This window comes from Trichosurus vulpecula, chromosome 9, assembly GCF_011100635.1.
Source record: "Trichosurus vulpecula isolate mTriVul1 chromosome 9, mTriVul1.pri, whole genome shotgun sequence".
Taxonomy (NCBI): Eukaryota; Metazoa; Chordata; class Mammalia; order Diprotodontia; family Phalangeridae; genus Trichosurus; species Trichosurus vulpecula.
In genome coordinates, this window is record NC_050581.1 from 199,528,774 (window position 1) to 199,556,515 (window position 27,742).

General features: G+C 43.2%; 1 protein-coding gene across 3 annotated transcripts in view; it reads left to right on the forward strand.

Moving 5' to 3' along the window:
- SUGCT (succinyl-CoA:glutarate-CoA transferase) overlaps positions 1-27,742 on the forward strand; it is a 643,092-nt gene that overhangs the window by 317,356 nt on the left and 297,994 nt on the right. The gene's annotated exons all lie outside the window — the stretch shown is intronic.

Sequence of the window (27,742 nt, forward strand, 5' to 3'; positions counted from 1 at the left end):
ACTTGCTCTTGTTGTTCTTGGTCTTGTCCTTATTTGTCTTGTTCTTGTTGTTCTTCTGCTTGTTCTTGTTCTTGCTGTTCTTGTTCTTCTGTTTGTTCTTGTCACTCTTGCTCTTCTTGTTATTCTTGCTCTTGTTCTTCTGGTTGTTCTTGTTCTTGCTGTTCTTGTTCTTCTGGTTGTTCTTGTTCTTGTTCTTCTGGTTGTTCTTGTCACTCTTGCTCTTCTTGTTATTCTTGCTCTTGTTGTTCTAGTTGTCCTTGCTCTTGTTGTTCTTGGTCTTGTCCTTATTTGTCTTGTTCTTGTTGTTCTTCTGGTTGTTCTTGCTCTTGTTCTTCTCGTTGCTCTTGTTCTTGTTGTTCTTGGTCTCATCCTTGTTGTTCTTGATCTTGTCCTTATTTGTCCTGTTCTTGTTCTTCTGTTTGTTCTTGTCATTCTTGCTTTTCTTGTTATTCTTGCTCTTGTTCTTCTGGTTGTTCTTGCTCTTGTTCTTCTGGTTGGTTTTGTTCTTATTGTTCTTGGTCTTGTCCTTATTTGTCTTGTTCTTGTTGTTCTTCTGGTTGTTCTTGTTCTTGCTGTTCTTGTTCTTCTGGTTGTTCTTGTCACTCTTGCTCTTCTTGTTATTCTTGCTCTTGTCCTTCTGGTTGTTCTTGTTCTTGCTGTTCTTGTTCTTCTGGTTGTTCTTGTTCTTGTTCTTCTGGTTGTTCTTGTCACTCTTGCTCTTCTTGTTATTCTTGCTCTTGTTGTTCTAGTTGTCCGTGCTCTTGTTGTTCTTGGTCTTGTCTTTATCTGTCTTGTTCTTGTTGTTCTTCTGCTTGTTCTTGTTCTTGCTGTTCTTGTTCTTCTGGTTGTTCTTGTCACTCTTGCTCTTCTTGTTATTCTTGCTCTTGTTGTTCTAGTTGTACTTGCTCTTGTTGTTCTTGGTCTTGTCCTTATTTGTCTTGTTCTTGTTGTTCTTCTGGTTGTTGTTGCTCTTGTTCTTCTCGTTGCTCTTGTTCTTGTTGTTCTTGGTCTCATCCTTGTTGTTCTTGATCTTGTCCTTATTTGTCCTGTTCTTGTTCTTCTGTTTGTTCTTGTCATTCTTGCTTTTCTTGTTATTCTTGCTCTTGTTCTTCTGGTTGTTCTTGCTCTTGTTCTTCTGGTTGGTTTTGTTCTTATTGTTCTTGGTCTTGTCCTTATTTGTCTTGTTCTTGTTGTTCTTCTGGTTGTTCTTGTTCTTGCTGTTCTTGTTCTTCTGGTTGTTCTTGTCATTCTTGCTCTTCTTGTTATTCTTGCTCTTGTTCTTCTGGTTGTTCTTGCTCTTGCTGTTCTTGTTCTTCTGGTTGTTCTTGTTCTTGTTCTTCTGGTTGTTCTTGTCATTCTTGCTCTTCTTGTTCTCATATTTCTTGCTCTTGGTCTTCTTCTTCCTACTTTTCTTGTTGGTTTTGTTCTTGCTTTCCTGGCTTTGTTTCCTCTCACTGTTCACTCTGTTTTCCCTCTCCCTCTCTTCTATACCCTCTGTGGCTCCTTCCTTCTCCTTTCCTCCTTCAGTTAAGTACCCTACCCAAGTAGCCCCTGCGTATTCCCTAAGGGATCAGGGATCACTTTTGATAGAAAGGTCCACTGGTTCCTAAAGCAGGGATTCCTTTCTAGGCTATTCTGATCTCACCTTTCTCTCTAAAGCAAAGTTTCTTTTGGTAGGGTTCAGATCTGTAGGCACGTTTATGAACAAGGCCTAAGAGGATCACCAAGAGCTCTAGTTCCTCGACCCACATGGGAGGGCAACAGATCCCACGGCTGCTGGAAGTTGAGTGTTCCTCCTTTTCTGGCCATCCTAAAACAAGCTGGGCTTTTCATAATCGCACGTGGCTGAGATAACTTGAAGGGATCGCTCAATTTTCATTCAGTTATTCTTTTTCCCTAAAGTCTTTAATGAGCCTGAATGAGCCTCAATTATAGTTATTAACAAACATTTAAAAATGGGCAGATAATTCATGTGGGATTTTTAATCAAACACCTCAATCCAGTTGACTCTTTTTCCTACTTCTCCTAGCTATTACCAGTCCCTGTCTGTTAGTGCTTGAATCTGAGGATCGTCAGCAACTTTGCCAGTTCTCAAAACTTATAGCTTGTTTCCTGTGATGGACTTTGTCTCATCCAGAAGGAGGGTTTTCATTTTCCCCGATTTTTTCATTTGGCCCACAATGCTCAACACTGTTGCTGCCTAACATAGCTAATTAATTTGACTAATTCTAAGCCCTCCACAATGAGGCCCCTCCCTCCCTTCCCAAGTCTTCTCCCTTTTGCACACTTTATAAACCAGCTGCATTGGCCCAATTGCTATCCTCTGCACATGGTACTCCATCTCTCACCTCCATCTATTTGCCCCAGCTGTCCTCCAGGACTGGAATGCTCTATCCCTTCACCTCTAAGCTCTTAGTTCCCCTGGCTTGCTTCAAGATTTGATTCAAAGCTCATTTTCTGCAGGAGGCCCTTTCTGCTCTGTACCAGCCCCTCCCCAGGTACTAACACCTTCCCGTTTCAGATCACTTTTCATCTGTTCTGTGTGTGTGTACCTATGTATATATATATATATATATATATATGTGTGTGTGTGTGTGTATACACATAGATACATACACACATATACATAAATATACACACTATCTATTCTTATCCATTTTAATAATTCATCGTCTTCCTTGCGTTATGATCATCTTAGTTGTTACCAATACTTTATGCATTTCTGCATAACAATATAAAGCCATCAGTTAAAAAATAATTACTGGTTTCTTTCCATAGTTTGCTCTCTGAATGTTATTGACTGTTGTTCTTTCTACAGTGTAACGTCTCTCTCTCTCTCTCTCTCTCTGTCTGTCTCTCCCTCTCCTCTCTCTCCCTCCTCTCTCTCTCTCTCTCTCTCTCTCTCTCTCTCTCTCTCTCTCTCTCTCCCCCCCCTCCTTTTTCTGTCTCCCCATATGTGCACACACACACATGTATATACATGTATAAACATTTTTTTCATTCTTCCTTTCCAGATTAAAGCCTTTAATCAATCAAATTTGTAAGACTCTGGAAAGATATTTCAGGGCTGCCAGGAATGCAGCTATTGCACTAATGTGTGCTAGACTTGGAGTCAAGAGGACCTGAGTTCTAATCCAACCACAGACACTTACTAGCTGTGTGTCCCTTCACTTCTGTCTGTCACTTCTCATTTTCCTCAACTGTAAAGTGAATTTGACGATAGGATGTGCCTCCTAGGTTTGTTGTGAGGGTAAAATGAGAGAATATTTGTAAAGCCCTTTTTGAACCTTAAAGTGCTAAATAAATGATACATGTATATTTATGTATATCTCCCCATATTAATTACATGTACATGTATGTGCATGTACAAATACCTGCATATATTCACACACACACACACACACACACACACACACACACACACACACACACACATATATATATATATATGAGAGAGGAGGAGACATTGTCTCTGTGTCTCATTTCTCTTGCTGGGATCACCTCCTTTTTCTTGGGCAGTCTGACAATAGAAGCCTCCCAGTCCCTCAGAGAGCCCATAGGGCTGCAGAGTTCACCTCTCTGAATGATTTCACCCCAATCAGAAGGATGGTTTTCCCCTTAGGTCCTTGCCCTTAGAACAAGAACTGTTGTTCGTCAAAATTACTCCACTGGCTGATCCCTAGCCATTCATTCCTCATGCTGCATTAGAGCTTGGAATTACAAATCCGGTCTTTAATACCAGAATGTACATTTTGAACCACAGTTAAACAGAATATGATGCAATTTCCAAACGAAGTTGCCTATTTGTAAGTAGTTGATCATTTAAAGAGGAAAATGAGAGTGATTGGCATCGCTGCCAGTCCTAATGTTTAATAGATGTCAGTACTTCCCCTCTGAGGCTGAGACGGCCAGTTTTCAGAGGTTGTCGATCCCAGTCCCCTCATGTTCTCCAAAACCTCTATGAATCTGGGAGTGGCTCGCTGGGGCTGTCCGCTGCCTCCAGTCCTGCAGATCTCAGCCCATCCCTGCCTGCCCACTCAGCAGAGCTCCTCCATGTCCTTGCATGGGTTTGTCACAGACCCTCATTTAACACACAAAGAGACTGAGGCTTGGAGAGGTGAGACATGTCCCAGGAGGCCACACAAACTGTTCAGTGTCAAGGTTAGGATTTTCCCCGCATCTTCTACGTGTGCATCTATCACCCTTAGGCGTTACGGATGCCTATCCAAATTCACCTCAGTGAAGGCAGCTGGATAGGTTTTACAATTTTTTTTAAAAGAAAAAATCTTCCAATCCCTGTCACATGTATAAGAATCCTGAAACTCACTATGGGAAAATCAATCAAGCTTTAGGGAATGAGGTTGTCTAGAGAATGAACCTGGATTTTTATGGGAAATGAGTAGAATCAGAGGGTGCTCTAAAGGCTTATGCTGGAGCCATCTCCTCCAGCCATGAGGCTTGTCTCCCAGGAGTGTGATCATAAAAGTCACATCTGTTTCTATCTCTCTGTGTACTTTCTAAGAACGGCAAAGGTGATGGCTGGATGGAGCCCACGAGGAGGAGGGGGCTTTATATTGAGAGAAGAGTTCCACTCTGGTAGTCTGAAATTAAGGAAAAGAGGAAGTGACTTTTATTCCTGTGGCATAGGAGGCCCCTTCTCTCTTTATTCCTCTTTCTCTTCCTAATTTATAACCATTTCCTGATTGACTTTCATGGTACATGTTTTCCCCACCCCCATGTTACTCAATTCCTTAAGCAGATAAAGGACAGGGCTGCTCTCTGGGAACTTGAAGCTGGGTCCCTGCTTGCACCTGGGCCCATTGGCTAATGGATCACACAGGATGGAGGTGACCTTCTCAACTGGAGAGGTGGAAGTGTTCAGTTCATCTTTCATTATAATGAGAGAAAAAGAAAGGGGGAAACAGAGAGAGAGAGAGAGGAGGGGAGGGAGGGAGAGAGAGACAGAGACAAAGAGAGAGACAGAAAGAAACAGACAGAGGGGGGAGGAAGGGAGGGAGGGAGGGAGGGGGAGAGAGAGAGAGAAAGAGAGAGAGAGAGAGAGAGAGAGAGAGAGAGAGAGAGAGAGAGAGAGAGAGAGAGAGAGATATGAGTGCATGTGTGCCATTCATTTTCGTGGTTAATAAGCTAGGGATCAAAGTGTAAGAACAATGACTAAATGCCAACTTTGTCTTGAGATCAGGGTTGCTCTCTGGACAAGTCTCCTAGACCTCTACACCTCACCTCCCCCAGTGCAGAGGACAGAGAAGGAAGAGGCGTTACCTTTCGCTCTCTCAGCCCTTCCTCCCTGCCCCCAATGCTCAGTTTCCTGAATCCTTCCTCCTTGTATTAATCAGCTGCCTCAGGGATTTGAGATTTCCTGACCTAATCACAGGATTTGGGAAATCCCAATCTCTGTTTTGCCTGAACCCTCTGTTTATATAAAACGTGCCTCTGATTACCCAATGGGTACATTGGGGTGTACCTGTGTGTCCTCACATCTGTCATTGCTGAGCCAGAGCTGGGGGTGTTTCTGGTTTGTTTCCTCTAGAGTGTAAGTAAATTATTCCTTCTTGTCAGAGCAAACACAAGATAATTCACTTTCATTCAGAATCAGCAATGGGGTCAAGATGTGATTAAAATAACATCCATAAAGATAGCCATGTTTCACAGGGCTAAGGGAGGACATGAGAGATTTACCTGTGCCGATGGCTTCCAGGCTCCGTCTTTACGTTCAGACTTTCTGCTTTTGTCGGGCATGCATTGCCAGTGTCTCAATTGGAGATGGCACTTAGGCTCCACTGGGAGGGTTGGTGGTCAGAATTCAGACCCCTCCATTTAATAACAATAACAAAATAATCACTTAATTTACATAGTGCCTTAAAGTGTGGGAAATAAATTACACATGGCTTCTGATGTGATCCTCCCTCCAACTGTGTGAGATGTGTTCTGTAAGCATGGGATCTGAACCCAAGTCTTTATGAAGAAAAATCCAGCACTCTCTTCTTTACCAATGACGCTTTATTCCCCTAAGTAATTTGTTCAGAAACATAATGTTCGGATCCCATTGACAGCTTTCTCTCCTCCCCCACCTGTTGAAGCTCTATGATGGGTAAAATGCTAGAAGAATGTTTATTCTGTTTCTGAGTCAATGCATCTCATCACAGAGATCCAGTTACTTGTCCTATCTTTGCAAAGGTGTGGGTGACTGCCATAGTTTTAATTCAAAGCCCTTGATGACCCTTAATCTTTTCTTCTGTTAACCAATTTGATTTCTCCCCTCCTCCGTAACAGTTCTCAGATTCATTTCCAAAAAGAGTAGTCGACACTCTCATCCCTTCCAAGGGATAGACACATAGCATGACCCTCATTTCCCCATTAGTGATTTCCTGCTAGGAAGGTTCTGGATCCCGTAGATTTCTTTCACGTGCTGCTTGTTGTTCCAATTAGAATGAATTTGAACTTCAGTTTCCTTTTACTGAAAGTACAGAGGTTTCCCTAGAAGACGCTCTGGTCCCTAGCCCTTGCCCTCTTCTCCTTTTTCCCTTTAGCTATCTCACTTACTTCCGTGGTTTCTGCCTCATCTTCTCTGAAGATACTTGCCTAAACTGTATCTCTAGTCCTGATTTCTCAGTTAGATCCGTATTCTTACAGACAACAGACATGTAGTGCTTAATAAATGGACATTCTCTTCATTATGAAGTCATAGGTGTACAGTAGAAAGGGGATGCTTCTCTACTTTCTAGATATTCAGGGAGAATGAATTGTTCCTGTAAAAATTGGGGGGCAAGTCTCATCTGAAAGCAAAGAAGAAGAAATATGCAAAGGGGCAGAGGGTAATCATGGTGTCTGTCAGGGGGTGGTAGGGAGGAAAATTGTGACAAGGAGAAAAAAGGGAAGAAGGAGCACAGAATACTTGGATCAAAGAAATAAATCTGAGGTTCTTCCTGAAGGGGGAGAGGGTGCTCTGAATAAACTCCTCTGAATCAGTGGCACCTGCTTGTTTTCCAATAAATGAAGCTGGTGATTCCCCTCTTACTATCAGCTGAGTGATAGAAGAGGCAAGGAGTGGCAGGAAAGCTACAGCAGAATGAACTAAGGATGGCAAAGAGAGCTAAGGGCATTCTCTCCACCCCCATTTTAACCTATTTTGGGGAAAAGCAGACAGTTGAAGATGCAGTGAGATTATCACTTAGGGTAGATGGGACATTGATAATGGTTGAGGAAGAGAAGGCTCAATTCTTGCTTAATTTCACATTCTTAATAAATGCTTGTTGATTGATACATTGAGTATGGATGGGAGATAGAAATAAAATCAGGTAATAGGGGATGTGCCAGAGTCAGATTGAACCAGCTCATGACAGCTGGTTGTTATATTTTTAGTATGAGCATTTACACCTCAGAAATTGGCAAATGCAAAAAGCCAGGGCTTGATTTATTGCTTTCTTTGTTGTCTAAATGTAAGAAAGTGAGCGAGGAAGTGTTAATAAAACTTAAAAGTGTGTTGGGAATACATTTTTCCCTAGAGAGCCAGTTGTTAAACATTTACTAGCACACTTCTGGTTGGAACCCAAGATAAGTAGGGGGATAGTAAAAAAGCACTCAGCTGCCTTTGATGAACTGAAGTCATCCAGCCCAGATGACCAAGATGCTTGGGTTTTACAAGAGTTGGTGGCTGTGACTGCAGAGTGACTATTTGTGAAATATAATGAAGATTGGAAGAGGTACCACTGATTTGGGGAATGAAACCTGTCTCAGTTTTCAGAAAAGGGAAGAGAATGGAACCTGTAATTTATAAATCAATAACATTGACTTCTGCTGCTCTGTTAATTAAGACATGGTTAGTAACTCCATCTCCCAACTCTGGGCCTTTTCACTTACCGTCCTCCATACGTGAAACTCTCCTCCCTCATTTCCACCTTTTAGCTTTCCTAGATTCCTTAAAGTATCAGCTAATGTCCAGCTTTATACAAGAAGCCTTTTCTGATCCCCCTTAATTCTTATAACTTTCCTCTATTGATTGTCTCCAATTTATCCTGCCTTTATCTTGCTTGTATGGGGTTCTTTTTATGTTGTCTTCCCCACAAGACTGTGAGCTTCTTGAGAGCAGAGAATATCTTTTTCCCCTCTTTGTATCTCTAGTGCTTAGTGCAGTGATTGGCAGATAGCTTAATAAATATCTAGAAAATGAATATCTAGAAAAAGAAGTAGTTATAAAGATCTGGAATAACTTTATCTTGAACAGATCATACTTTTTTAGGATTTTTCATATAAATGAGAAATATATTTTAAAAGTGTTTTGTATATCTATTAATAAAACCATGCCTTTGTTGCTTATATAACGTATTATGGTAAATCTTTTCTTCACATTGGATTATCCTCATAATATTGTCATGAATACAACTTGGTCATAATGAATCTTGTTTTAATCAATATTTATTAGCAAGGGTGGTATATAGTTCTTTTTCTCTGCTTTATCCTTCCCTGGTTTGAGTGTTGGGCCTATAGTTGCCTCATAAGAGAAGTTCTGTAGAATGTCTGTCTTCTTAATTTCCGAGAAAAAACAACATTGATAACATAGGCTTAGAGAACAGGGAAGAAATAATCCTGCTCTATTCTGCCTCAGTCAGACTGTATCTGGCATACTGTGTTCAGTTCTGAACACCATATTTTGTGAAGGACACTGATAAACTAGAGATCACTCAGAGGGGAGCAGTCAGGATAGTGGGCAACCTTAAAGTTGTATAATATGAAGACTATTTGAGAAAATTGGAGATGTTAGGCCAGAGAAGAGGAGAGTTGGAGGTGGGAGGGATCTGATGCCTGTCTTCAAGTCTTTGAACATTGGCTTGTGGAAGAGGGTTTGAACATGCAGCCTAGAAGGCGGAACTATAAGCAATAAGTAGTAGTTACAATTCAATTCAGTTGAAAGAGTATTTAATAAGCACCTACTATATAAAAGGCACATGACAGATGCTGAGGAATTAAAAAAAATGAAGAGCAGGTTTTGCCTACAGGGAGCTTACAATACAAAGAAGCAACTCTAAGCTTGATGTCCTGGGAAACTTCCTAACATTGAGAGTTATTCACAAATAGAATACTGCCTTGTGGGGTAGTGAGATCCCTCTCAGTGGTGGGGAGTGGGTAGGGTTTCAAGCATAGACTAGGTAACCCCTAGGTAGGGAAGAGATTCTTCTTTAGGTATTGCTCTAGATGGGGTGGGGGTAGACAAGCACTTATTAAGCGCCTTTTATGTGCTCAGATACTTACTAGCTGTGTGACTCCGGGCAAGTCACTTAACCTTGTTTACCTCAGTTTCCTCATTTGTAAAATGAGCTGGAGAAGCAAATGACAAACCATGCATGCCCTCTCCTATCTGATCTCCGCCTGTCAAAATCCTACTTGACACAATTCAACAAACATTTATAGAGCACCTACTGTTTGAAGGAATTATGCTAGACACTCAGAATACAGTGACAGAAACAAAGTCCTCACAACTTGGGCAGAGATGCAGCTCTTTTTTTTATTCTCTTCCTGGTCCAACACACATTTATGGAGGGCCTGATGGGAAGGGACATGGTGTTCAGGGTCACAGAGTCTAGATTGTTCTTTTATTTAACCTTTGAACTTGGTCTGGGAAGGGAGACGGTATCCATAGTTCTGTCCTCCGAGACTAGCTTCCATTTATTGTGTATGCATCTTGTTTGCACTTTGTCTTTTCCAGAAGAGCTGGGTTTGTTTGTTTGGCTTTTGCCTTCCTTTGTATCCCTAGGACAGTGCTTGGCACATAGTAGATGTTTCATTTATGCTTGTTGACTTGGTTTGAATTTATATGTCAGTGAAGGATTCCAAGGTTGGGGAAGACATTAAAAATTCAGTGTCTCTCCAGTTTTCCCCTTATTTAGAGTTTCCTTTGGGAATCATCTTGAAATCTAGCTTTTTCATCTCTCATCTTTCACTTTCCACAAAAGTAGATCTACCAGTTCATCAACCATCATTTATTAAGCTCTTAGTAGGCCTATATTTATTGAATGAAAGAATGAATGGCTTAAGTGCAGCTTAGAGTTAGATCTCAAGGTACGTTGTCGTCTCTTCTTGAGTCCTCCCCTGGGCCTCCTTTTTTTGCTCAGGAATACTGTGTGTGTGTGTGTGTGTGTGTGTGTGTGTGTGTCCATCCTGAATTTTTCTTCATAGGGGTCTGAGTGGCTTGAGCAGTTCTTTGAGGCATCCAGCTGAAAACACAGGCTCAAAAGACACACAAACACAGATATACATAAACAAATGTATAGAAGATGGCGGCTGGAAAGCAGGGACTTGCATGAGCTCCCCGCCAGGTCCCTCCAAAAACCTATAAAAAATGGCTCTGAACAAATTCTAGAACTGCAGAACCCACAAAATAGCAGAGGGAAGCAGGGATCCAGCCCAGGACAGCCTGGATGGTCGCTGGATGAGGTCTATCATGCACGAAGTGGAGGGGAGCTGAGCTCAGCATGGGAGGCAGCAGGACCAACCAGACCGGGAGCTGGGCAGGACAGGCCCTAGCACCCTGAATCAGTGAGCTGTGGCAGTTACCAGACTTCTCAACCCACAAACACCAAAGACAACAGAGAAGGTTAGTAGGAAAAGCTGCGGGGGACAGAGTTCACAGTTTGGCCACCGCCCCAGGGGCAGCGGGGGAGGTGCAGCTACAGAACTACAGCTGCAGTTACTTCTGGCCCCAGGCCCACGTGGTGGGAGGAATTAAGTGGTGGATCAGAGCAGGAGCGCAGAGCCTGCTGAAGATCTGAGTCCAGTCCGGGTTGGTGGTTCTTGAGGAAGGAGGAGTGCTGGGGTGTCAGAGCTGGCTGTATAGAAATAGCTCTGAAATCAACAGCACATCCCTCAAGCTTGGAACAAAGTACTCTTTGCTCTACAAGCAGTCATACCTGGACGAAAAACTCAAGGGTCAAGTAAGTTGGCTGGGAACATGGCCAGGCAGCGAAAACACACCCAGCTTCAGTCTCAGACTTTGGAATCCTTCTTTGGTGACAAAGAAGACCAAAACATACGGCCTGAAGAAGTCAACAAAGTCATAGAGCCTACACCAAAAGCCTCCAAGAAAAACATGAACTGGTCTCAGGCCATGGAAGAGCTCAAAAAGGAGTTGGAAAAGTAAGTTAGAGAAGTAGAGGAAAAATTGGCACAAGAAATGAGAATGATTCAAGAAAATCATGAAAAACAAGTCAATGACTTGCTAAAGGAGACCCCAAAAAATACTGAAAAAAATATTGAAGAAAACAACACTTTAAAAAATAGATGAACTCAAATGTCAAAAGAGCTCCAAAAAGCCAATGAGGAGAAGAATGCCTTGAAAGGCAGAATTACCCAAATGGAAAAGGAGGTCCAAAAGACCACTGAAGAAAATACTACCTTAAAAATGAGATTGGAGCAAGTGGAAGCTAGTGACTTGATGAGAAATCAAGATATTATAAAACAGAACCAAAGGAATGAAAAAATGAAAGACAATGTCAAAGAGGGAATACCATACACACTCAACTGGGTATCTTACCCCACAGGAAAGAAGGAGGAAGAAGATAAAAAAGGGGGGATGATAGAAGGGAGGGCAGATGGGGGGAGGAGGTAATCAAAAACAAACATTTTCGAAAAGGGACAGGGTCAAGGGAGAAAATTCAATAAAGTGGGATGGGTTGGGAAGGAGCAAAACATAATTAGTCTTTCACAACATGAGTATTGTGGAAGGGTGTTACATAATGATACACATGTGGCCTATGTTGAATTGCTTGCCTTCTTAGGGAGGGTGGGTGGGGAGGGAAGAGGGGAGAGAATTTGGAACTCAAAGTTTTAAAAACAGACATTCAAAAACAACAACAACAAAATAAAGTTTTTCCATGCAACTAGGAAATAAGATACACAGGCAATGGGGCATAGAAATTTATCTTGCCCTACAAGAGAAGAAGGGAAAGGGGGATGGGAGGGCTGACTGGGGAATGAGGCAACCAGCATATACACCATCTTGGAGTAGGGGGAGGGTAGAAATGGGGAAAAAATTTGTAATTCAAACTTTTGTGAAAATCAATGCTGAAAACTAAATATATTAAATAAATTAAAAAAAAAACAAATGTATAAATGAGGAAACAATTAACCTAATTGAAAATCAGTTCTGCCTAGGTTTGTTATAATCCTCTAATGGAACAAAGTCCACTTTAATGTGGGTTCTTTTCCCTGAATTTTACTATTCCGATTTTATGAAACTTGTCCAGATGGGTCTGCTTGGTTTGGGCTCTTCAACCAGTTGGTCCCCAGCCAGGTGCCTTGGCTTCTTGGGCCTTGCACAGACCCCTCCAAGGAGCCATAACATTCCCCTGACAAGAAGCTCTTAAAAGAATCTCCCATGGAATTTTCTAATTCTGCTTTTTTTCTCCCATCCCATTGTAGGCCCTTGGAAATCTGGAGATAATAGATTTGGGGGACTAACAACAAAGATGGCTTTAAATGCTTTTTGCTGGGCCTGTCTCTGGGTTCTGTGATGACTGGCTTATCTCTCTGGAGGCACTGGTGCCACAGTCTAGATTGGGGTCCATCTACTCATTTCACCCATTGATTAAAATGTCTTTGTGTTCTCTGCTTCCTCCACCCCCATGCACCCCAGGTTTTCCTTATTTTTGTCGTAAACAGCGAAATGAAGGGGAGGGGAGGTGGATCTTGTTTTATGAGACAGCAGCTCATAAAACAGGTTGACACAAGACCATAAAGTCTGACTGTGATTGGAATAACATAGGTATACAATCTGCTAGACATTTTTTTCTCTTCTTTTTTTGTCTCCTCTCCTCACTCCCTAGGCCCTTGCTGTACTCTGTTTTGGGCACTTAATCCTCATTCACTTGTATCTATTACTGTGGGACAGAAGAACCACCCTGATGGCTATACACAGGTCCTTGAAACCAGGCAACTCTGGCTCTGTGACTGCCTCCTTATACATAAGGCTGGGCCACTTCTGATGGTATTATTATTTTCAGCCTGGAAGGAAAATTAGACCTCGTCTAATCTAAGCCATTTCCTAAGACCGCATGGGTATTAAGCCCAGGATGAGAACCCACTAACTTGGACACCAGACTGAATTCTACTCAAGAATGCTGACAGAAGGCTTAACAGAGTCCGTGAAACCTGAGCTGAACATTGAAAGAAGACAGAGATTTTGGGAGACAAGGGTAAGGAGGCGAATGCATTCCAGGCATGGGGCACAGCAAAGTCATGGATGTAGGACATGGAATGTGGAGTTCAGGGGACTGCAAGCCCTCCAGTTGAGCTTAAGTACACAATTTTTCAGTGCGGCTAATGGGAAATAAGGTGCCTCTCCAAGGAGAGCTGGTGGTCCATTCATTCATCTGGTTACAGCTTTATATTTTCTAATTCCAGATTAAGCAAGAATATCAAGGTGGATTGGACTCTCACTTCCTGCCATGATACTTTGGCTTATGAGTCATTGGACAGGGGTTGCAGCAGTTACATTAGCATTGACTATAGATGGCTCTTGGATCGATCCAAGCAAGCTAAGAGAGCCTCGCCTCCGAAGGCTGGTGACTAGGTGATGGGTTTTGGGAGCAACCATGAAACAGAAATGTCCGGTCTCCCCCTTGGTCTGGGATGGCCTCCCTCCATTTTAGTAGCACTGGTGTGGATGGTGGGGAAGGGTAGCTATGCTAATAATTGTACAAGCATTGTCGCCGCCATTTTCCAGATGGGGAGGCTGGGGCTCAGGAAGTGGAGGAGCTTGCTTGTGGCCATGTAGCTAGTAAGGGTCAGAGCTACGATCGGATCCCAGCTTCTTTCTGTGACGCCTTACTGGTCCTAATGTGCTAAGCCCTTCCCAACTTCCTTGTTCTCATGCCCTTGCCGCTGCTTTTACCCACAATGCCCTAATGGGTTTGGGACAATATTTGTACTAGATAGGTAGTGTAGTAGATAAAATGTTGAGCCTGTCGTTGGAAAGACCTGAGTTCAAGTCCAGCCTCAGATATTTACAAGCTGTGTGATCCTAGGTAAATCACTTCACCTCTGCTTGCCTCAGTTTCCTCATCTGTAAAAAGGGGATAATAGTAGCACCTACATCCCAGGGTTGTTGTGAGGATCAAATAATAATTGTAAGATTCTCAGCACAGTGCTTGGCACACAGTACGTGCTGTATAAATGTTAACTATGATAATAATGATAATGAAGGAGACAATCTTCATATTATTATAAAGGCCATGGTATATTATCATTGTAATTATTATTATCATAAAGGAGAGTGAGGCAGGGTGAGTCACCAAGGACAAAGCCAGGTGGCCTTCTCAGTGGTGTGAGCTTTAAGGTTACAAAGCACTGTATGTGTTTTCTCATGTGATCCTCGCAATTATCCCGTGGGGTGGATTTTATTATGTGCTAGTTTTACAGGGAAGGAAACTGAGGCTGAAAGGTGAAGCGACTTGTCCAGGGCCACACAGGATTTGAACTCAGGTCAACGTCCGCCTTCAACATCTGCCCTCATTGTGTGTTTCTGCTGGCCTTCACATTCCTCAAGGCTAGACCTTCCCTTCTGAGGAAGCCCTAGGAAAGGATTCCTGATTTTTGAATAGGAAGTTCAGAATTATGAATTTATTGCTTCAGTGAAAAATTAGGATCCTCCTATTCTCCGTTGGAATAAAAGGCAGCATGATCCAGAAAACGGGGCCCTAGACTCGTCATCTGGATGCCCCTGTAGGCCTGTGGGCAAGTCCTTGATTTCTCCGTGCCTCAGTTTCCTCATGTGTAAAATGAGAGGGCTGGCCTTGATGCCTTCTATGGTCCTTCACAGTTCTCCATGTCAGAGTCATCCTTAACCACAGATAACTTGGCCTTCTTCTCTTCTCTGATGGAGCCTGAGGCAGCTTCTGCAGGTCATTGAGAAACCCCTGTTGTCCTCCAGAGACCAGCAGCCTGCCTGGAAATCCCCATCCTTTGGATTTGCTCATGTTTTAAGGTTAATTTCACAGGGGAAGTGGCCTAATCCTCCAGCGAGTGGAGTCTGCCTTCTCAGAATGTGATTATTGCTCATCAAAGCCCTTTTAATTGGAAATTTCAGGCCACGAGTAGCCCGTAGGAATCTCGAAGCCACATGCCTATATTTATCTGACTATAATTTATTTTTTAAGGTTCTCCATACAACAGTATTGTGAAATTACTCAAGGGCTCACCCACCCGCCTCCCTCCCCACACACACTTCTATTTTTGCTCTTCATCTGGGCGACTTTAAAAGATATTACTGCTATGTTCCCCTGTTGGCACTCCTGCCGGCAACTGAAAGCTTAAGAATATTATCCTCCCTTCCCCCCAAAAGCCACATCTAAAAAGGTCACAGAAAGAAACACACAATTCAAATAATCTCCAACCGGTCTGCATCCGCAACCAACTCGGACACAGATGTTTTAACTTACAGCTGGAACTGGCGTCAGAGATTCATTCGACAAAACCCTGCTTGGGATGGCTTCTATAAACACTGAAGTCTGAGAAAAACCAATGGATTCTTCTGCTATTTAGAAAGCTTTTGAACTGTTCCTTCCTTCAACCTGGCTTTGTCCAGTGGAGTCCAAAATTAACTCTTTCAGTTTTAGCTCTGTGTGTATGTGTGTGTATGCAAAGTGTGTGTTTGTTTATGTTTGCAGTAACTTACAATGGCCAGCCTCTATGCCCCAGACCCTCCCTGACCCCCTTTTTGTGGTTAGCCCTGTTTAACTTAACAGGGAGAATCATTGGGTTCTGCTCTTGATTTTCCCCTAGTGCTGCTTTCCCAATAACCCCGTAATCATTAAAGGTACAAAGAACAATTGAGAGGCCATTAATGATGTGAATGCATTATTCAAGGGCTTTCCTCCTCTCTAGGCTTTGCCAGGATATTCTGAAAGATTATCCTTTTTCTTCCTTCTCCTCTGTCCCCTCCTGCTCCTCAGGCCTTGGGTCCACTTGGCTTTCAGATGAAGGAGGCCCAGGTCGCAGTGACTCAGGACCCTGGCGCCTAGCTGACATTGAGTTTCCTTTGAAGGACAGCCACATGCCCTTTGCTGCCTTGTCTGCTGGCCTCCTCCATCACACCCAGCTTTTCTTTCTCCATAACCTGAGTCATCATGGACCCCGATTCAGTGTTGCCAGAAGCATCTCTGTCCTCTGCTTTTCTCCTCCACCAGCTTCCAAGATAACACACCTCTCTCTCATCATTCTTCCTCAGTCTCCCTTTCACTGTGCTTGATTTCCAGCTCCTTAAGGTGGAGTTTCCCCAAGGCTCTCCCTCTGTCCTCTTCCCTCTCTGAACTCTCTCCCTTGGCAAACCATTCCCAATTCTATAATTTGAGCTATCACAGCTAGGCAGTCAACTCCCAAATCTTCAGCTTTTCTTCTAGCTTTTCTTCTAAGCTCTCACTCAGGGATTTGTGACCTGTTTTGGGTCATAGACCCCTCGAGCAGTCTGGTGAAACCTATGTGTCTTTTCTCAGAGTAATGTTTTTCAATGCATAAAGTAAAATAGAAAAATTACCGGGGAAACAATTATGTTGAAATAGTTACTAAAAATATACTTAAAAATCCAAGTTCCTGGATACCCAGTTAAGAACCCCTGTTGGATTCTAGATCAACATTGCCAAGTGCCCAGAGGACCTCCTATCTGGATGTCCCACTCGTTGCTAGACGCTTCATGTCCCAAACAAAGTTTCCTTGTGTTTCAAAAAAAATCCCTCTTCCAAGCTGTTTTTGTATTATATTGTGCTATTTCTAAGAGTCCTGTGTTTGAAAGCTGACTCTTATCTTTATTCCTCTCTCTTCTTCGTCTCTCGTATACAATTGCTTATTAAGTCCTGCTAATTTGTTCTATGCCTCCACATCACTCCCCTCCTCTTTGTTGCTTTTATTGGCACCCTAATGACCGTGGTTCTCGACCATGGTCACTATCCTAGGCTCTTGCAAGCCCTGCTCAGATCTTCTCTTCTTCACTCCCTTCATGCCATTCCTTTTGGCATAAGTCTGGTTCTGTTCATCTGCTCTGATGCCCTCAGTGGCTTTATGTTGTATACTCAGGAGCTTAGGAGATAAAAATCACCTCAGAGGCCTTCTCTACTGCACCAAAGAAGCCTCCTCACCCTATGAGTTTATTTCATCCCTGGACTTCTCACATTGGAAGTACTCTCTGTCTTCTGTTTCCTTCTTCTGATTGGCTGGTTCTCCCCTTGACCTCCCATTTGAAGGAAAATGTCCAGGCCAGCCATATCATCATTCCTCTCTGGGCTGCGTGCCTCACTCCCTGGACTTTCTCTACCATACTGATCTGCCAGTGTTTGTATTCTGCTTCTGCATTCCCCCTCTTTTAAACTTTCCTTTATGTGTTATCTTTCCTCATTACAATGTAAGTCCCTCACAAGGGCAGGGATTGTCTTTCTTTCTCCTTGTATTTGTATTTCTAGCACTTAGGACAATGCCTGGTACATAGATAGGTAGTAAACACAGAAAGGACACTTCCTTGTCTGACATTTGATGCCCTCCCTCCATAATCTAGAAGAAAGAGGAGCCTGGATTTAGGATTTTAGAGCCCTTAAACAGAAGTCCTGAAAATACAATTTCACTTGAAGAAGACAATCTGCTAAGTGACCTTTCCTGGAACCATGTAAAAGGGACGGATGTTTCTCCCACCCCAAAGACTCTTATACATCAAATCTTGTGGGCTTTGAATCTTATCAAAGAGAGAGATTACAGCTTGCCACGATGGAAGGATATGGAAAAAATCAAGAAAAAGAATTTGGGGGCTTATCTGAAATTTTTCCTTTTTAATTGGTTTTGTTTGAATTGTATGACTATATCCAGTGTAGACATGGAATAACACTTCCTCCACAAAACTAAGAGTGAGTGGAGAACCAACGGTAGTGGGGTGGCAGCTGGCTGCCATATCCACAGTCATTATCAAGTACCTACTATGGGCCAAGCACTAGGCTAAGGTCCTGGGATCCAGTGAACAGTAAAGCATGATCCCTGTCCTTAAGGAGCTCACAGTTTCATGGGGGAGACAACATATACATACATATGTATATACATATGTGTGTATGTGTGTGTCTGTGTTGTAAAGGGAAGGCACCAGCAATGCGGAGAGACCACTGCAGGGGGGTGTGGTGACAGTGGGGAGAGACTTCAGCCAGGGAGACCAAATAGAAGGCTTATTCAGTGTCCAAGGGAGAGATGCTGAAGGCCTATATTAGGCCATGTGAGTGGAGAGAGAGGGGCACATAAAACAGATGTTGTGAAATTAGAAACATCCACATTTGACAGCAGATTGGAGAGATGCATAGGAGGGAGGAGTCAGGAAAGGGTAGGATTTAAAGGAAGCCAACAGGCAGAGAGGAGGAAGAACATTTCAGGGTTGTCTAGGTCAAAGACACAGAACAGGGAGATGGGTTGTTATGTATAAGGAACAGTAGGCAGATCGGTTGGGTCATAGGTTTTGTGTAGATGTGAGTAAAGTATAAGATGAGTGGCATGGGAGGGAAGAGCCATGAACAGCTTTAGATACTGTAGAACTATATTTGATCCTGGGGGTAATAGGGAGCCACTGGTATTTAAAGGGGGAGGCGGTGTCATGAGCAGATCTACCCTTTAGGGAAAGTCACCTTGGCATCTGACATAACTGGGGCGGGGTGGTGACAGTGGGGAGAGACTTCAGACGGAGACCAAATAGAAGGCTTATTCAGTGTCCAAGGGAGAGATGCTGAAGGCCTATATTAGGCCATGTGAGTGGAGAGAGAGGGGCACATAAAACAGATGTTGTGAAATTAGAAACATCCACATTTGACAGCAGATTGGAGAGATGCATAGGAGGGAGGAGTCAGGAAAGGCACTGCGGTTTTGAGTCTGATTGACTGGTGGTGCTCTCAGCAGTAACAGAGAGGTGGGGAGAGGAGCATACTAAGTTTTGTTTGGGGCATTTTAAGTCGGAGAGGATGAGTTTGAGGGAAGGATCCGGTAGAAGATAGAATGATTTTGAAGATTAGAGAGTCAGGATGATAGAGGAGGCAAATAGATGGAGAAGATGGGGTGGAACTGGATCACTTCTGCAAAGAGAGACATTCACCTTGGCAAGGAGAAGGGCCACCTCTTCATGGGAGACAGGAATAAAGGGGAAGCAGGTGGGGGAGCTGTCTCAGTGATGGGAGGTAAGAAGGAGGAGAGAGGAGGGAACTCCGAGGGAATGCCTCAGCTTTTTCAGTGAAACATGAGGGAAAGATCTCCACTGACGGTGTGGGGTTGGGGGACATGTAGCTGTGAGATTTTGGAGGAGGGATAACAATGTTTGGAAAAGCTGCTGTGATGAGTGAGTGGGATGGTAACCTGATCAGGGAGATATAAAAGTCTGCCCTTGCCTCAATGATGGCCCAGTTGAGATTATGTAACGTAACTTTGTAGTGCACCCAGTCAAGACAGTTTTGTGATTTTCTCCTTTCATTTAGCGTCATGAGATTAGGCACTAAGGCAACAGAGTGATCAGGGCTCAGCAGGGTAAGATAGGACAAAGGCATTGAGAGGAGAGCACAAAGTAGAGGTGGACAAATTCGCCAAGAGTTCAAGATGGGTAAGGGAGGAGAGACCAGTCAGTGTCAAGGAGATAGCCTGGGAAAGGACTGAGGGGTGAAGGTTGTGGTGAGCACAAAGAGCAGGGTTAGGCATTGCAAGGCCAACGGGAAAATGGAATGACACAATTCTGATTAGAGGAACTCTGAAGAACAGGAGTAAAAAGGAGCTTACAAAATTGTATGAGAGAAAGGGAAGATGGGAAGAAACTCCCAAACTGAGAAGATTCGCAGTCCATTTTGGTATTTAAGTAAAGGACAAATCTGTGGTTTGGTGGTCAAGGTGCTTGTACTACAATCCTGTCTTCGGCATTTACTAGCGTGTGACCACAAGCCAGTCACTTTAGCCCTCTCACCCCCAATTCCCTCATGTGTTAGATAGGAATGATGCTACCATAGGTTTGTTGTGAGCCAAAGAACTTTTTAAACCTTCTTGTCCTAGAGAAATGTGAGTTATCATTCTCTTTCTCTGCAACCCAGGGCCTCTACTTTTCTGAACTTTGTAACCTTAAGCTTTAAATTCTCATGGGGATTCTCATCTCTTTTTTGTCCTCTTTCAAACAAACCAGACTAACGGAGAACAATCTGGGTTTCCCCCCCTCTCCTTAATGTTGGTCATAAAAACAGATCTTAAAGAAATCCTCTTCTCTGCTCCCCAAGGCTCATGGCATCCTCACCACAGCAGCGTCCAGCTCTGGTCATGTTGGGGAAGTGGCCGTCCCAGTGCCTTCACAAGACACAAAATCCAGCTCCACATCACCTGGCCAGACATTTGGCTAGAAAATGACACTGTCAAGATGTTGATAAAAGGATTTTTTGTTTCTTGGCACAGAGAGCACATTCTTTGTTAAAATAGTCAAGATTCTCTTATAGAAGTATTTTACATGCATGCATTTATGTAAATTTATTTACATACATAAGCTATAACAGGCATTTAATTTCCTTTAATCTGAAAACACTGAATGTCACTTTCCCAGTGAGAGGGTTCACCTGGCCTGTGTGCCTTGCATGGTCATAGTCGGATGGGATACTTGACTGAAGGTCTTTCGGGGAAAACCATGCTCTTAGGAGGAACAAAGAGGTTTTGATCTTTAAAGCTGGATATAGAGCTCAGAGCCCACCAAGTCCCTGATACTTCATTTATCCACAGGGTCATAGGAGAGGGAAGGGACTGGTAATCCCCAAAGAAGGCTGAAGTCCCTGGTCTCCCTCTTGTGAGCAGCAGCTCATTGTAATTGACCAAGTTTCTCTTGTTCAATTACATGTCAGGGGAGGGGAGGCTTGGCCAGGAAACTGACAAATGTAGCCTCACCTTCTCCTTCAACCTACCTTCCCATGTGTGTTCCAGTAAGTTCTGCTTACTTAATTAAAAAAAAAACAACGCAGAAAACCTAGTTTTTATTGTCTACAGCTCTGACAAATCTACGCATTTCTGTGAAGGTCATTTATTTGGGTTCCATTCTTTTATGCTGTTGAGAGAATTCACTCTGTTAGTCATACAGGAGTGTACTGGTAAATGTTTAATGACCAGCTCCCTGGACAAATGGAGCTTGACACACTTTTACATTAATTTGCTTTGTTAGCATTTTCACCATCACTTTCTTAAGTCTACACAATCCACCAAGTGATGATTCAAGCCCCTGATTTGTAGCCTTTGCTGATTTCTGAGGTGTAAATGCTTACACTGGAAATTTACCAGTTTTAGCTGACTCCAGTGCATCCCTGATCATGGCTCATAGGTGGCAGTCCGTTATCTTTCCTTTGCCTTTTGGGTTTCCATTGCCTGAGGGTTCAGTGTTCCATGAGTGCCAGGAATCTCTTCCATCCAGCCAGCTCAGGTGCTTGTCTTCTACATAATCCCTTTCCTGATTCCCCACTCTCAGCTCCTGGAAATTACTTTGGATTGCTCAGTGTGCACTTTGTGTTTAGTTATTTAGATGCTTCATCGATGTAGATGAAAGCTCCTTCTGGGCAGGTTTTTTTTCTTTTCCATTTTTGCCTTAGCTTTGCACATAGTGTGAATGTCTGTTCCATTGAACTCTATTGAATTCGCTGCTGTGGACCCCCACTAAGAGAGTGATGGTGTCCCAAGGTTCACTGAAAACACTACAGTTTTCTGAATGGGATCCCTCTTGTGAGCAGATAGGGATACCAGATAGAACACTGAACCTGGAATCAGGAAGATGTGAGTGCAAATGCTGCCCCAGATACTTCTTTGCCATGTGACCCTGGACAAGTCATTTAACATGTCTGCCTCACTTTCTGCACCCATACAATGAGGGTAAGGGTACCACCTACTTCCCAGGGTGGTTATGAGGATCGAATGAGATAATATTTGTAAAGTGTTTTACAAATCTTAAAGCTCTATGTAAATGCGGCTTCTACTGAATTCTGGGCCCTGTTCATGGTCTTCAATGCCTCTCCAAGATACATACTACATACATACATACATATATGCGTGTGTATATGTATATACTTACAGATATGTACACACATACGTATAAACACATATATATTCTCTGGGTATCTGCATTTATATCCATGTCTTCTCTTATGAGAAATGAGAGGTTGACAGATGGAAAAACAGATGCGTTTGCTGGGCTGCCCATCCACCTGCTGGTCATCAACCCCTTCCAGTGTCTCCACATTATTGTCCTGTGCTGTCACGTGATGCCCAAAGGGGTGATGGAGGTATGTAGAGAGGGTGCCTCTGCCCCTATGCTGAAGGATCTTGGCCCCTGAGGCCTTTTGGGGTCTGGTGTTTGCTTTTTATCGTTTGTCTGACTCCACTCTCACAGTGATGGGCCCTGACAGCACATTTACCTCACTTCCCCTTCTAGTTTTCTTGTGTATATAAAAACTGACCAAACCATAGACTTCAGTTGTTAGAAATGGGCATAAAATAAGGCTAAATAAATTATGGGCCAAACTCAATGTGATCCCCTCTGTACACAGTGGATACTGGCTGGTGAGAAGGGCTTGAACTCCTCAGCTGGGGTAATTCAGCTTGACGGGTGTTTAATGACCAGCAGCTCTCTGGACAAATGGAGCTTGACACACCTTTACATTAATTTGCTCTCGGGCTCAAGGCCTCAGATATTTAGTAGCTGTGTGGCCCAAGGAAGGTTGCTTAAGCTCTCTCAACTTCAGTTTCCTCACCTGTGAAATGGCTGTGTGTGGACTTGATCCCTTCTAGCTCTGGATTCGTGGTCCTGCTGTCCTTATGACACGAGGTAGAATGTGATCATTTTAGCAGAGCTTGATTGGACACTCTGGGAGATGTGCTCTAAGAGCATAGATGGTGGTGAGAGGAGAGAACGAGGAATCTGGACTCATCGTTGTGTGAGATGAGATGAGGAGCGAGAAGGGTAGATGGAAGGACCATGGGTTGTAGTGAGGGCCAGCTCAGGGTCTGTACCATTCACTTGTAGTTAATGAGCCTGGGTTACCTTAGGGAGGTTTGGAATAGAAGGTCCCTGAGGGCAGGGACTGCTTCAGTTTTATCTTTGTAACCCTCTCCCCATCCCCACCCCCATCCTAGCCTGGTGCAGACACTTAGTTCATACTTCCTGATTGGCCGATTAATTGATTGGCAGCTGTAAGGGAGTCAGGCCAGAGTTGTGGGTCAGGTAGCACCTGGTGACTGGATTCTCAGAGATGAACCTAAACTTACCTGCAGTTCCAGATCTGTGGCTTCATCCCAAGGTGGGGGATGAGAAACACATCCTGAACATTGAGCATCTTGGGCCCTAGACCAGGGGGCATAAGAATTGATGCCTGCAGCCCTGGTGCAGGACAGTGTTAGACTTGGTGTCCAAAGCCCTGGGCTGCCCAGTGGCAGAGACCAGGTCAGTTAGGTTTTCACCTTCCACATCATGACGCAATATGCTTGAAATCCATCATTGGATTCCTTCTGAAACAACATGTTCCATGTCATCTCTGTAATGCCCTTAACATGTTAGTATTCATGTTACAGAGGCAGTCTTTGCTTCGCTATTGTTGTAGAATTAAGCTGCTCACAGCTTCTCCTGGTAAATGACAATTTTCCTCCTCCAAGATAGTGGATTATGAGTGTTTGGGATTTGGAAACCAACCCATTTGTGGGGCTTGAATTGAACCCTAACAGGGAAGAGCAGCTCTATTGGAGCTCCCCATGAGCCCTCAGCCCCTTCTTTCCATAGAAGTCCCAGACAGAAGATCCTATGGTACCCCCTTTTGTCATCACCCACATGCTCCCTGACCTCTGACCAGGCCAAGGGTATGAATCAGGCCAATCCACAAGCCAAGCATAAGGACTCTTTATCCCCTAATTCCCAGGAACTTTGTTGGGATTTGTGATATAATGCTGGAGGACCCCAGGAGCGAGGTGTTACATAAGCAAGATTTATACTGGGAAGGAACCCGTCTTCCGCTATGGACAGATTTTGCGAGGTGTTCATAAAGCAAGAGTAAAATGATATTTCCTCTTCGCCTTGGGGGTCCGAAGCTCTCTCTCTCTGCCTTGAGGCTTGGCTACCAACAAATCCCAGACAAGGAGATGAGACCTGAGAAAGGAAGAATGAGAATTCAGGAGGCCCTCAGAGTCCATGGAGGTCCATTGGAGGCAGGAACGCGTCTGTTCAGTGTTACAGTGTTGGCCTAGGCCAGGATGTGGTCAGAGTTTGTCTGAAGGTGTATGAGAAATTGGCTTCCTGGGAGGGGAGGGCCTGAAAATGTTCACTTTGCATGTGCATATTTTTATGTAGAAAAATGAGAATTTCTATGAAAATTCATGGTTTGGCACCATGGGAAATATTTCTTTTGTCTTCCCAAAGAGAAATGCTCCACAGGGCATTTTTCTTTGTAGGTCTGTCTTAGAAGGGAGAGAAGGCCTTTGCTGAAAACATATTGGTGTCACGTTCTAAATGGCTTAGGGTCCTTCCTTGTCATTGTCTAGGGAGTTCAGAGAGTAGGAGGGCAACAGGCAAAGTTCATGGGTGAGAGGGAAAGGGTCGGTAAATGGCTGAATTTGAGCATTCTTGGCTAAGGAAGAATGAGGCACATTTCTTTGCTGATTTAATCATGCTTGACGGCAAGATAAGTGGTCTTTAGCCTAGTAGCAAAAAGAAAAATGGGGGGAAATGGTCACCTCAAAGGACAGAAAATCTGACCTTACTCTCAGCATATACAGTTACATTTTCCTCAGCTGAATTGATGGCCTCTAAGGTACTTTCCAGGTCTAAAATTCTGTGATTTATGAAGAATTTAGAGGGCCTTCCTTGGAATGACTTTGGATTTTTCCATATATCAGTCTATCAGCAAGTATGCATTAAGTGCTTGCCATGTACCAGACACTGTGAGAAAAGCAGAGGATATAAATAAACAACAAGCACAGTGCCTGCCCTCAAGAAGCTTATGTTGTGGTGGGGGAGGCAGCCTGGACATTGACAGGAATGTACAGCATATATGTACTGAGAGTCTAGGTAACAGGCATGTACAGCATTTAAAGTGCTGACAGTAGATATGAAATAACCTTAGTGGGAAGGCTGTAGCATCTGGGAGGGGGCTGGAAATGGATTCTTCCCTCATAGCAGGTAGTATTTGAACAAGTCTTGAAGGAATATAAGGATTCTCAAAAGGGAAGATGAAGATGGAGAGCGTTCCTGACATGGGTAGCCGGTTGTGGGGTGGGGGGGTTGGGAATGGAGGCAGGAGATGGAGAACCTTGTGTGAGGAAGAGCATAGCAAGCCAGTATAGCTGGATTCTAAAGTATATGGGGGTTGCGGGAGTGATGGAGACAGTCTGTTAGAAGACTGGAAGGGTAACAAGAAGACAGCTAGCCAAGTTCTTTAAATGCCACACAGGAGTTCATGCATGATCCTAGAGATAAAAGTGAACCACTGAAGTTTCTTAAGTAGAGCGACCATCTTCTCAGTTTCCTCATTGGCAAAACAAGAGATGATCTCTCAAGTCCCTTGTATTCCTAAAACACTATGATTATGTTAGTCTAACTCAGAGGGAATGGAATTTCAATTTAGGCTCTGACCTCCCAAAACTTCTTGGCTGATCTTACCCAGTGCTGGGGCAATTGACAAATAAATCAGACAATTTAGCAAAACTTTACAATGGGCTATCCTTTGGCCTCGGGCTTTGACAAGGGTGGTTCGGACATGGTGTGGGATCTCAGAATCTGTGGAGCAAATTTGTTGCTTTGGGGACCAAAGAAACACGCAGGATTTTTCCAGAATCCAGCTGTGGATTGTCATCATTTTGCTTGGGATAGGACAACTCTTTGAATCCAAGCCAATGATATCCTTGAATCATTTGGTATCAGGGTACTAATGAGCTCTGCAGACATCTCAAATTCCTTCCCCCCCCCCCCTACACCCCCAACCAGGTGTGGCTTAATCCAGCCTATTTTTCTCCTAAGTAATACAGCTTTCCCCAGGATTGTAAAGAGAATTTCCCAAAACGTTAGACACATTAAGAGAGAGAGAGAGAGAGAGAGAGAGAGAGAGAGAGAGAGAGAGAGAGAGAGAGAGAGAGAGAAAAGTATTTTGCTGACTTTTTGCTTCTTTTCAAAGGAAAAGTAAAATTCCTGTCAAATACTTCACTCCCAAGACAGACAGTGTGAGTACTGACTTCTCTTGTGAATTACTTGTGGAGTTAGTTCCATGATGGGAAAGACCTAGTCTGCAGTTCATTTCCTTGGCTTAGTTTGCCTACTCTAGCAAACTGTTTTGTGACTCTATGCTGATGGGCTGATTGTAACGATTGTGTACTCCAGTTCATTTTATAGCTTAAATAAAACCTCCACTAATGCTAGAGAATTCAATGAATCCTGTAAGACAGATTCAATATTGTAGGTACTTTAGGGAATTCTTTGTTGCCTGGTAAGATAAAACTACTTTATTAGTTTTAAATATACAACAATCAGTCTGTTTTCTTAAAGATAAACGAAAGTCCCATTTTAACTTGTCAAGTTCAAGTAATGAAAGAGAATAATTGCACATAGTAGGCACTTAATAAACGCTTGTTAAATGGATGGTTGAAGGAGTAATTAAGTGGAGCACTGATGCAGTCATCTTCATGGAATACTGTGCACAGAGTTCTTGACAATGAGGAAATTCACCTGAAGAAGTGGATAAACAGCAGATGATTTGATGTCATATTGAGCATTGACATTTTTTCTGCAGTTTGATTGGCCTTTTGGTAGTTTAGAAACTTTGAGTTTTTAGAAATTTAAGTTAAAAAATTGCAGAATATTCAGAAAGGTTACGATAGTGATGTAAATTAACACAAAATTAATAGGGGTGAAAATAAAGTAAAATATATGCTTTCAAAAGACATTTCTACAAGTACAAGATGGACGGGGTATGTCTAGACAATAGTTCCTGTTTAAAAAAAAAGATTTGTTTTGGGGCTTTTGTTTTTGTTTTATTTTTTGGTGACTTGGTGGCTCATTATGAATCAGTGTGAAATGGAAACCAAAAGAGTGAGTGGAATTTTAGGCTGGACTAATAAGTGTGATGTCTCACCTTAGGTGACCAGACCATATCTCTAGTGATATGTTCAGTTTTGGATGCCACATCGTAAGAAGGGCTTGGATGAGGGTGGTCAGAAGTGGTCAAACAGGATGATGGAGGGTCTCAAGTTAGTGTCACATGAGGATAATAGAAGGACCAGGGAATGTTTAGCCTGGTGAGACAAGACTAGGGAGCAGGGGGAGAGGGGGAGACATAGTAGCTGCTTTCAAATATTTGAAGGTCTGTAACATAGAAAAGAAGTCAGACTTTTTCTGCTTGGCTCAAGGTGACTCAGGAAAATGGGCAGAATCTATAGAAGGCAATTTCACATTACTGGAAGGAAAGACTTTGCTGTCCTAAAATGCCATGGGGTGCCTCAGGAACCAGTGGGTCCCTCCTCCCTGGGGGCCTTCAAGCAAAGGTTGCAGATGATGACTGGGATGTAGGCTAGATTAGAAGGCCACTGGAAGCCTTTCCCATTCTGAGGTTTAGTGATTCCATGAAAATGATGTCTGTGTCCACCATTTCATTTATTCATTTGGCTGACATTTCTTAAATAAATACCTTCTATATCCAAATCCTGGAGCTAAGTGCTGGGGGATGTGCCCAAATGGTCAATCCAT